Source organism: Lepisosteus platostomus, chromosome 7, assembly GCF_059453375.1.
Source record: "Lepisosteus platostomus isolate fLepPlt1 chromosome 7, fLepPlt1.hap1, whole genome shotgun sequence".
Taxonomy (NCBI): Eukaryota; Metazoa; Chordata; class Actinopteri; order Semionotiformes; family Lepisosteidae; genus Lepisosteus; species Lepisosteus platostomus.
The window spans coordinates 46,282,425-46,294,738 of NC_142617.1; the positions used below are offsets into that span (position 1 = coordinate 46,282,425).

The 12,314-nt window shown below is 38.5% G+C and overlaps 1 protein-coding gene across 4 annotated transcripts in view; it reads right to left on the reverse strand.

Moving 5' to 3' along the window:
* The window catches only part of sh3gl3a (SH3-domain GRB2-like 3a), a 42,370-nt gene that overhangs the window by 15,872 nt on the left and 14,184 nt on the right, over window positions 1–12,314 (reverse strand). The window contains exon 2 of one of the 4 annotated variants that reach the window (XM_088640757.1): window positions 10,447–10,587. The exons of the other annotated variants lie outside the window; for them this stretch is intronic. The gene's annotated coding sequence lies outside the window, so the exon portion shown is untranslated. The remainder of the gene's footprint in view (window positions 1–10,446; window positions 10,588–12,314) is intronic. 4 annotated transcript variants of the gene reach the window in all.

Below are 12,314 nucleotides of genomic sequence, written 5' to 3' on the forward strand. Positions count from 1 at the left end.
CATCAAAACTGCTGGTAGTTATAATTAGTTACCCAAAGTGCTGCAATTAGCATATTGCACATAACTTTAAAAGGACTCACAGATAAAGTTGAAAATCTGGATACTGTTAATTCAAAAAATACAGTATTATCTTGTTTTATTAAAATTCATTAAAATTAAAGTTTCTTATAGAACAGACCTGAAGACAAAACGTAAATGTAGGCATTTCAAATGCAAGAGCACTGTGCCAGACTCCCACACAGATTCTCCATGAGTACACTCAACCTGAGCTCAGGGCGCTCTGGCAACATGCTAGTGAAAATGAGAAGGAGTCAACGCCCACAGTGTAACTAGAGAGAGACAACTGAACTGAAGTCCCACCAAAGACAGAGCTAGGCAATGCAGACCTCACAGTTTTATTTTAATTTGTGCTACATCAAAAAGCACAGATATTTTTTTTAGATCAGAATAAAAACTAAAAATCATTGTTTCAAAGACAGACTGTCAAAAATCTAAGAACACTAAAGTATATCTACTGTACTATACTGTTCTTCTATGAAGAATATGAACATTCTCATGGCTCTTGTATTTGAACAATGAGCACAGCAGTTGGAACACTACTGTACATACAGTAAATTCTCAAGTGCACTCTAAAGTGGGGACCTATGGCTCTGAGAGGGAAGCACTGCTTAACTGAGTCACCAATCTCCTTTTACCATGACCCAGTATTTCTTGGATATTGCCCACTAAAGCACAGAGCTGGCCAAGCCCTGTGGAGCTTCCAAGAGAGGATGAGATCAGAATTCTAAGGAGAATGGCATCAGGCCCAATAATGAACCCCCAGGGATCTGAGCATAGTACATGTGAAGGCTTACTGTTAGGAAAAGAGCTTTCAAGTTCTCAGAAAAAAGTAAACCAAAATTAAGTTTCATGTCATAGTAAATATAAAAGTGCATCCACATATCCAGTTTCACCAAATCTAGATACAGTGCCATGAAAAAGTATTTGCCCCTGATTTCCTCTATTGTTGCAGATTTTTACACTGAATTTATCCTGGTCTTCAACCAAAATCTAATATTAAAGAGAACCTTATTAAATATTAAAGAGAAAACTTATTTCATTTATTTAAGACCACCCACCATGTAGATACAGTGCTGTGAAAAAGTATTATTTATCTATTATTGCATATTTGTCACATTGGATGTGTTCAGATCTTTAGACAAAATCTAATATTAAAGAGAACCTGAGTGAACAAATAACTCATTTTTTAAAAACCTCACTTATTTTGACCCTTCCCATCAGAGTCAGCCAGCACAAAGATTCAACAAGCACATTATGCCACGATCAAAGGAAATTCCTGAAGAGATCAGAAAAAAAGATGTTTATCTGTCAGTGTGGAAAGGGTTACAAAGCCATTTCTAAGGCTCTGGGACTCCACAGAACCACAGTGAGAGCAATCATCTCCAAATGGAGAACACTTGGAACAGTAGTGAATCCACATCAGAATGGCTGAAAAGAAGCCAAATGAAAGTTTTGGAGTGGCCTACTCAAAGTCCAGACCTAAACCCAATAGAGATGCTGTGGCAGGACCTGAAATTAGCAGTTTATGCTCGAAGACCTACCAATATTTCTGATTTAAAGCAGTTCTGCGAGGAAGAGTGAGCTAAAATTCCTCCACAGCGATATCAAAGACTAATATTGAATTATAGGAAGCGTTTGTTTGCAGTCACTGCAGCTAAAGGTGGTACAACCAGTTATTAAGTGTAAGGGAGCAATTACTTTTTCACACATGGGATAATGGTGTTAGATAACTGTTTATTAAATAAATGAAATAATCATAATAAAAAAGTGTTATTTGTTCACTCAGGTTCCCTTTACCTAATATTAGATTTTGTCTAAAGATCTGAAAACATCCAATGTGGCATATATGCAATAATAGATAAATAATACTTTTTCACAACACTGTATCTACATGGTGGGTGGTCCACAAAAGCTACATAATGATTGTATTTTAGCTGCAAAGTCTTTAATAGATCTTTTTTTTTATCTAGGAAAGATATTTTTTGATTCTGCTAGAGAATCTTGAAAGTACACTTTGGAAAATGTGTTGCCAGTCTGGAGTAAGTAAAATGTGAATGAGACATTTTAAAGAACACCTCTCTACTTGGCAGTGCTGCTCCCTCTAATCTTCTTGGGTCCCTGGTCCAGCTTGCTCTGCCCCTGCTGATCCCCGCTGCAGTGATTGCCAGAGTCCAGTCCAGTCTCTGGCTTTTGTGAGCTGCGTGTCCGGTTCGCCATCTTAGGCGGAGAGAAAGCTTCGAACAAATCTAACAGTCCTCGGGAAAATAACGCCCCTAGAAAACACAGTTCCTCATGGCATCACAAGTGCACAAGTGGTTATGAACAATAGGTGGATGTACTTTTGAATTACATCGTAACTGTGTCAAAACTGTGTCTACAGATTCGCTCCCTGAGAACAGAATGAATTTTTCACTAGTACTCACTGATTTTGAACTGTGGCTGGCGTGAGCTCTCCAGTTGTCACCTCATCATGAGTACATGCCACAAATCACACTTCAACAATCAATGCACTTCTGGGAGTTCTCCTGGGGGACTGAAATACAGCTCTGAGCTAATGGGAAATTCAATAGTCTTGCTTACATCTCTTATTGCCTGCAGTCAGATTTTGTGGACTGGAGCCCAGGTCAGAAGCTGGCATTTTGGAAAACATACAATGGATCAACATCTGCAGCAAAAGGCCCACATAAGGCAGGGAGATCGAAAGTAAACCTGATGTTAAAGTTAAAGTGGAGCTTAAAGTTTTAAACTTTAAAGTTGAAAAAAGTACTGCTATGCTATGAATAGTTTCTCAATTTGTTCAAATTGCTTATGAAAACTAAAATCTTAAAGCTCATACACAAAAGTGAGAAATTTAAAGAGCAATTTTTGATAGTCTTGAAAATATCCATGCTACACTGTTGCATACAATAGCTCAACTGAGAAGAGAAATGACCTATGGTTTTTGCGTCTGCTAAAAACATTCCATATGTAGCCTGTTGCCAAGCTGCACACAGTACTGAGGGGCCAAAAATAACTGGCGTCAGATGAGCTTTGGCTGAGTTTTTTAACTAAACAAAAAACACAGAAATGAGATGGCTACAGTATGCTGAATTCTGACTAAATAATTCAAGTGATGAAGTGAATTCTAACATCCATTATCAAACAGTTCTTTGGGTAAAATACTGGAGGGTGCCAGTACAGTTCTGTGACATTCATTTCTATCTGGGCCTTGTCAATTCAGTAGGACTCCTAAATCTGCTCCTATTGACACACTTGTCAGGGCAACAAATCCAGTAGTTTAAGACAAAGGAAATAGCCGGACAGGGAAAGGTTGTGTGTGACCAGAGTGAGAATTTGCTTAGTACCTGTAAGAGGCAAATAACACTGCCATTTCAATTTAGCTTCCTGGATACTGGAAACAACAGAGCAACAGACACTTCAATAACTCAATATTGTTACAGGCAATTATCACAGCACAATGACCTGCTTCATAAATACCATGTACTGTAATTTCTCCAATAGACAAAGAGTGGCTCAGATTTACAGAGCAGTGCTGTTTCATGTGTCTTTGTGAAGGTACAGGTGCTGAGTTTGTGACTAATGTGACTGGCTAAAAATTCATTATAAGTCATTAGAAGACTTGCCTTGTAATCAGTCTCACAAGGTTAATTTCTTCTGCCCATTATTAAGCCAAACTAACTTGTAGAACTGTGAAAAAAAATCATATGAAAAAAAGAACAAATTGAAAGGCCTTCTTGATAAAAGACCTACAATGTAAACAGAATAACTACAACAGTAACATGGCAACTCTGTGCTGAGTAATGCGATCTAATACAGTAATACCATTATACACATTGAGAAGAACGTGCTTGGTTTCTTAAATTAACTGCACGTGCAGACAATTTCAACAATACTCAGAGGTAAAAACATCATTATACATCAACCCATTATCAGAAGCTGCTTAGTCCTGTCTTTGCTAATTTCTATCTGGGAAGCACAGGACACAGGGATGCCATCCAGAGGAAACTGGAATGCACACAAAAATCAAACTGTGGACCCAAGCACTGAAAATAGTAGAGTAAAACCACCATTCCAGATGACGGATTTAAAGCCATACTTCCTCTTCATAAAAAAATCTTCAGCAGCAGGAAGCTTTCCTGGCATATCTTCTTTGCAGTTTTTTAGTGGAACTAATCATCTGAAAAGGATTAAAAAACAGACCAGTTGCATTCCTGCCTGCTTCCGTGACATGGTTCTACACTGTGGATGTTTAATGCTTCCAGAGAAATTCCAAGCTCTGCTTTGCTGTGCTAATAAAACAGCTCTGCTGAAGAGAGCTACTGTAAATAACACCCTCAAGGCCGCAGGGGGTGACCATCATGTGTCACCCACCATGACTCCACTGCCACAGTCTTCGTGATGATTATTTTAATGACAGTACATTCTGTTTAACCAGGACGGGTGGCATAAACAGGAAAGGCACCTGCTGAGAGAGCTACATCATGACAAACAAGTCACCTGGTACTGGGTTTACTATGTGTTTGTGCCCAAATGCAACTCAGAACTTTAATTTTTAAAGAAATCACCACTGATGCTCTCATACCTTCAGGATGACAAACATCCTTTGGGGAAGACAAACCTGCTACACCCATATCACAGTCTACTACACATAAACGGTAAATCTGCTCAGCAATATAGAAATAAAATGGCTTAATGGGATTGCATAATACAGATTCAACAGGACTGAAGTGCTTTTATTGTGTAAAGAAACAAGAGCGCCTTGACTGTTTTTCTTTGTTCGCCAGTGCTCTGACACCCCAGGTTTTTTGCCAGCTGGGAAGCACAGGCCAGAGATTTGGCATGTGAACAGTAAAGCACAACAGTGTGAAGAAATTCTCTTTACTGCTTATGACAGGGGAGAGATCTCCACTTGCCCACAAGTAAACACGTGTGGCAGGGCCCCCGATATTGACTGCTCAGGAGTGTTTTAAACTGTGCCTAACTGGAGAAGAAAGAATGCAGGGGAGGTACAGTGTGGGTACACCCTCAGCTGAACTCACCTGTCCATCTCCCAAAAGCTCAGTTAGCCCAGACTGTCACCACAGGGCAATGCCCTGTTTAATCTGTTCTGTGCCCCAGGAGCGCTGAGACCGGCTGAGACACTGTATCACTGAAAATGGGGGACAGAGCTGCTGGTGCTGTCCAGTTATTCTACTTTTGGTTCTTTTCATTAGATTGTTATTTTGGCATCTTGCCTTCGTAGAGTCTTGCACAAGGAAATATTTTTTTCTGCTTCTATTCTGACATTCTTAATTTGTGACTATTTGTAAAGGAAAACTGGAAAAAAGCAAAACGGCTGCAGTTCATCTCTTCCACTTTTTGACCATCACCAGGCTGACTAACAGGACAGCACCCCTTTGTACTCAATTCAATTTTATAAAGTGCATGTGAAGTACTTCACTGTATTTTAAAAAGTGAACTCCTGCTCTCTTTAATCTTAGGATTAAAGAACTTGCAATCACTGTGCATGACAGGACTGTTTAAAATATAGAGTTTCAAGGCCTGCAGTGTGCAGAGGGTACTGTCTCAGTGATATTTTTAAAGGTCTATAAATAATGTGTCAATTGTATACACTTTGGCAACACTGTAATTCACTGGTCATTGCACTGAATTGATACTTCTTCAGTCCGATGATCAGAGGTCAGGAGGTGGTCATTTATACCCCAGGTCATTTTTACCTCAGGCCTTAGGAAAACAAAGGTGGAATTTCACACCCAGCTGGTAGTGCTCTTCTGCTTAGAATTGAGCGGCAGTGTCAGAACCTAAGAAACTGGACTTCCAAGTATTAAAATAATAAGACAATTAAAGTTATAGAAGAGAAACACATTGCAAAACAAGTTCTTGAAACGCATAACCATACGATGTCTACTGCATATCGTGGTCACATAAATCTTCCAAAGTACCAAATCCAGAAAAGGTGGGAGATTGATTATGGTTAACGTTATTTTCATTCAGGTACAATTGTCATTAAAAAATACAAAAATTGTGACTAAACTGCTGAAAATATTATGATGTATTGCAGGATACAAAGATGTGTTTTAAAAGGCTTAGATGGTATTGTATACAAAATAACTGTTTAAACAGCAAGTTGTGGTCTTAAAAGACCATGGACTAAGGCAGAGCCAAGTGTTACAGTACATTGTCTTTTCAAGCCTGTGTGCCACATGAAGGTATTCAGATTATTAATGAAAGGCTGGAAACTGCCCTTTTATCTCAAGAATGGATTTATCCAAGCTCTGAGACTTAAACCACCATTTTGGCAGATCAGCACTATAGAATTGTTTCTACATAAAGAGAAAAAAACCTTAAGTTTAAAGAGTCAGGAACAATGTAATATTCTCACATCCTCTTCAATCCAGTCTCACTTTGTAGTACATTAGGCCACAGCAACATCATCTTTGGTTTTGCATAGATAGGGATTTGAAAACAGGACATAAATTCTCCACCATGAGAATGAACAGTTTTCAAACCACAGACCCTGATGAGATCAGTACTCAGCCAACATACATTAATGTACTGTATAACATACTACAATAATATTAATTTAATATATCAATAGGTTATTACTGTGCTGTTCAACACTGCTGCTGTCAATAATCCATTACATGAAAAATCATCTGTATTCATCCACTGAAGGTTTCTATTAACAAAGACCATCTGTAAGGATAGGTAAATCTGGACCATGCATGGTCACCTTTCAAACATTACACAGTAAAGGATCAACTCCTGGGTTTTACATCTGTTGTTTTCCTGTATCCCTATGACTATAGTGAAAAATTCAATAGTGTTTCCTGAGAGATACTCAGATTCCTGTACCCCGGGTGGAAACACCTTGCTGCCTTGGCTTGTTTTCACAAAGGGAAACACAATGGTCGCAGCAGCCTAGAAAAGCATTTGATCCCTCTCAAAGAATTTAAACACCATTTGTTGTGTAATGACATCTCTCTTTTCATGTGAGTGACCCCGAGACAGAAACATGGAGCTGGAGATTGGGCTGTTTTTAAGAGCCTCTGTAAGCCTCTTGCTTAGACACAAGGTTTACCTGCAACAGCTGCACTGTATTTCAGAGGCAGAGCAATTCAACTGCATTTAAAATTTGCCTTAAAGTCAAAGAAAAAGATTTTAAAGATGGTAATGATTTTTTTGTACAATGGTATGATTTTTTGTACAAAATGAATCAAGTAGTTCCTAGGAAATGTATTGTGCTGGTTGACACCCTAAAACCTGTGGTCTAAATTCTGAGCACAGCTGGATCCCAACAGGAAGAGCAGTTGATGGAAAAAGGAAACAGAACAGCTTTTTCTTTACTGCATATCATAACAATTGCATTGAGTAGTGCGGGGGCTGGTACAATCAGAAGAGATAGACGGGGTCAGATTCTCAACATGACGCAAGAGAGGGGGGAGAAATAAAAAAAGGGATGCTCCGTCACTACAGAGCTGGAGTTCAGCCTCTGTGAAAAGCAGTAGATTACAAGAGGCCAATGAGGGCTTAGAGCTAAAGAGAAATTTGTGCATTTTGTTGCAGAGATTAACTTGTAGCACTGTGGATCTGTCAGCAAAAATAAAGGGACTACCACCTGTAAAACTAAAACACGAGAAAAAATTCTGTGATTTATTCTGGACGAGAGAGAAAAGTGATTCCTTTAATTTGGCAGTTTCTGCTTATTTATCATGCTGAGCTGTCACACTAGTCTGCTATTGATTTTTGCATTTCAAATTTTAACTTTAGGTTACTAATACGCAATTAAGAATAGATTCATTGCTATGCTATAAGAAGTATCAATTTTGTGCTAGTATTCACATCCAGTATTTTGCTAATGACCGCTGTGCCTCCATGAATCACAACCACAGCCTGAGCAAGACTCAGACTGTAGTTACTGTACCGATAGGTTGCAACTGTTGATATCACCTTTGAAAGTTAGTGAATTAGACTAGATTTTGGACAAGAGTTGAAGATCAGTGCTAAAATGTGCCAAAGCATTCCAGTATACATTATTTACATAATATACATTTTATATTTGTAAGAAACAATCCATATTTTGGATAATAATCTGCAGCTGCAGTACCGGGTAGGCCTAAAGAGTCACTGTATTTCCTTATTTTACTGTAGAGTAGCAATAGTTGGTTGAAAAATATTTTGCTTGATAAGACATAATCCCCACCTTAAGAGAAACAATATTCCGAAACAAATAAGTAAGAAATCAAAATAAAGTGATCAAGCAGAAATATTTCCACCGTATTAAAGCTTATAGCAATTGTGAAAATGCCTCAGGCCTCATTTAAAAATGCTCACGATCATGTCAGATGGTGATGTGGACTGGTGTCTCTGATGGTAAAAAAATCCAGCCTCTTTGGCTGACAAATGGTATTGATTCACTTGAGCTCAAAGCACTTTGCTTTCTCTCATTTTTCTCTCCTGCAGCTCCGAGCATCATGAAAGACGTGATGCAGATTTAATGGGCAAATTCTGGCACATCGTTACATGACAATAAAATGGGAAACGTGGCTAACCATTAAAGAAGAAAAAACTCATTATTCTTCTTTTACAAGCTCTATCTTCATTGCAAACAGATAAAAGAAACACAATCGCTACTGCTATCAAAAGAGCACCATGTGATCTATAATTTTTTAAATGATAGAATTGTCGGCACAATAAAGTGAAGCAGCAGGAGTGTCGCTGGAGACCCAGACACACAAAAGTTCTTTTGGAATGTTTTGAGAAAAACAAGAAAACTGACGTATTTCTTCTACTGAGACTTGTTTGTAACACTTTGAAATAGCAGGAAATAATGTGGTAGGAGCAGCATCTATCTTGCTTCCAAATTTATACATTTGTTTTGCTTTCTTTGAACTCCATTGAAAGTTTTGTTTTTATCCTAATCTAATTTGTTTTTTATGTTTTAATCATCCAGTGGATTGGGTCAGAATCTCCGTCATTCCAAACCGAATGCATGTCCCTTGTGCTCGGTGGACAAGATGTTAGTCTGTCAGTGGATTATTAGAACAGGGGTCAGGAGCTCTGTGGCACTTGAAACAGGTGTGCAGGACTTTCCACATAAAAAAAGGCTCAGAAGAAGTGCACATTCCAAAAATATCTAAAAGTATTAACCAATATCCTTTCACTTCTAGTAGTATCCTCTTTCAGAATGACTCATAACCGAGTGTTTTTACTGATATAACCCTACACCAGGTTTCAAATAATCTATTCAGAAGTTCTTTTCAAAATTACTCAAAGACTGAGAAAATAAAAATCAGTATTCATTATTCATAGCTGTATAGTATAGTTGACGGGTCTGAAAAGATAAGTATAAAATAAGGCTGCAATCCAAGTACAATTTCTGAAGGAGAAAGGAAACCAAAGATGAACTCACAGCCAGCTGCTGAGTGTTCATGACAGCTCACTGCTGCAATTGCACAGTCAAACCACTAACAGGAAAACACAGGAAGCAAATCGACATGCTGCCTCAAAAGTGCCTCAAAGGATGTGAGCGAAAGAGAAACCAGACAGCGACTTCTCTTTGGCCTTTTAAATACGTGGCCAGTTCTGCTGAGAATCTGACTGCTGTAGTTTTAGAGAACAAACTGAACCGTTGGAGGACTCCATGCCATGCACAGAAGCAAATGAACACAGTTAATCCCCATCTACACAAAACTGTACCTGTGATGAAAAACACTGCAGGCTTTGGAGACCCAGCAAATTGTAATCGTTAGGTTCCTTCCCTTTATCTTAAAAGAAGCAGCCAAAGCCACAACGACTGTGCAAAAAAACTAGAAAAACAAACTGGGTATTTTATAACACCCAAAGAAGTGGTGGCTACTTTCAGCACCACTGCTGTTTGTCAACATACACCATATCTTTCATTTCGTGTTGCATATTCTTATTGTTTTTTCTAAACCTGACGATTGCTGTTGCTAAAGTAAAAAACAATTACTTAAACTACTGGCTAACAGTTGATTTCCTGAGTTTGAAACACAGAGATAAAAGCAACATCAGCTAGGCGTGAAACGCACAATACCAGGTGCTACTCAGCAGGTAACATTCAAACTAATATCCACCTCATATGCCTAATTCTAATAGGATAATCAGCCATGACTTTATTTTCAGTACCATTTCACAGAAAGAGAACAAACAAAATGCAAATCCAAACTTATTCACAGCATTGAGAAGCTAGGTTTACCCTTTTTTAAATGTTCTGTTAATTTTAAGCTAAACTACCAAAAACATAAAGGGATATAAATCACAAAATCAAAGAGACAGTGTATTTCAAGTTCTGAAATGCAGTTAATCAAGACTGCTCCTCTCCAGGAACATGCTGTAAGCAGATAGTGCAACTGCAAATCTGACCTTTCAGATGCACCAGTGTAGAACAGTGGTTAGGGGCTCTGGGCTCAGAACAGGAAGACTGTGGGTTCAAGTCCCAGGTGGGGCACTGCCATGGGACCTTAGGCAAGACACTTCATTCTGATGGCTCACTAAAACACTGATCTGTATAAACAGAAAAAGGTCAGACCAATAAATTATTAATAACCTAAAAAGCAAATAAGTGGCTTTACCTCTTCACTCCACTTAACCTTAAAAATATTTCTATTGTCATCCTGCACTTCCTGCAAAAAGCTTACCCTGAAGTTCTGTATCTGTCGCTGCTGTGGCTTTTGTTTCATGAGGACTGACACAAATTCGGTATTTTCAACACTCCATCTGAATGGCACAGCAGAAATGAAATTAAGACAATATTCTGGGACACTTCCGCTTATTCCGATTAAGACAGTTCCGGGTGATTTGATGCAAGTATTTAAATTCCTGAAATGTGCTAACAAATGCTTCAGGACTTCAGAAGAAATACAAAACCAACACCTAAGGATGCAAGTGGGAATTAGGAGGATATGTACCATACAGTATTTAAGACCGAAAAAAGCAGGCACTTCTTTACGCAAAGGGTGGTTGCTGCCTGCATTAAGTGATACACTCACACTGTTGAAACAGTTTTTAGGATTTTTTATAAAATTAGGTTGGATAAGATACTTGAATCAATAAGCTAATTAGCAACTGAACCAGTACGATTAGGTTTAAATGAGAGCAAAACCCTTCTTATGTGCTTACTAAGAACTGTGATATGTCAGGGATGAGATTTTCACAATACTTGGAAATTTATTCTGCAAGTATTTTTGGCAATATTCATTGTTTTCACTTCATAACCAACCTCATTCTAATTTTCCCATAATCTTGTTCAACGTCAAAGGTTAAATGTGATGTTAGGACATGCCTGGACCAAGTCTGCCATATGTTCCATTGGGCCTATGCCTCTTCCTGTATGTCAAAAGTAAATGTATTACTCCACACTGCATAAGCTGTGAACCAGAATTGGCCCACAATGAGAACTGCTGTTGACTGTTCTCATTTGACAATCAGTGGTTTTCAGAAATGACTGTAGGTAAATGCAGAGAAACTACAACATGGACATTAGAACTTGGTTCTCAATGTAAATCATCACATGAATCATTGTGTATGGCCTGTGGCATTACAGCGCAGTCTGCTACTGTGGTTCTTGCAGTTGTCTTATAAATGTCTCCTTTTTAACCAATTATGTAAATTCCACAGCTTCTCTGGCCGTCCCACTGTAAATCCTACAGACAGCCAGCATTAGTGAAGAATCTGTGCCTTTAAAGCATTTTGGCTGACTAAAAGAGCCGTGTCCCTTTACTGCTGGTGAAAGTGATCTCTGGGGCCAAAATGAGTTTACTTCCCAAACACAAGAGAAGAGCTTGTGAACAATGTACAGTACCTTTTCACTTGTTGAAACTATTTACTTACCATACTACCAAACAGGCCAGATGGACAGAACAGCCTCTTCTAATTTGTAACTGTTTTCATGCTCTTATGTTTTTTTGAAGACTTATGAGAAATGAATGTTTGCAGAACTGCAAATGTGGAAAAGTGTTTCCAATCCCTTCACTTAGCACACACTATAAAGAAGTGTTAAAACTACTATTACATTAATATTATTGAAAAAAGACAAGGTCCTGCAAGCCTATTTTGCTCTGATGCCAAGCTATTGTATATACAGTACAGTACTAAGATGCTTTTACACTAGCTGGAGAACCACATGACTAGACTGGTACACTACAAATAGAATAGCTTTTATCAAAAAGTGCTTTATGTCCGATAACATTTTCCACCCCCTCCACATGACACACACAGCAACAGACAGTGCC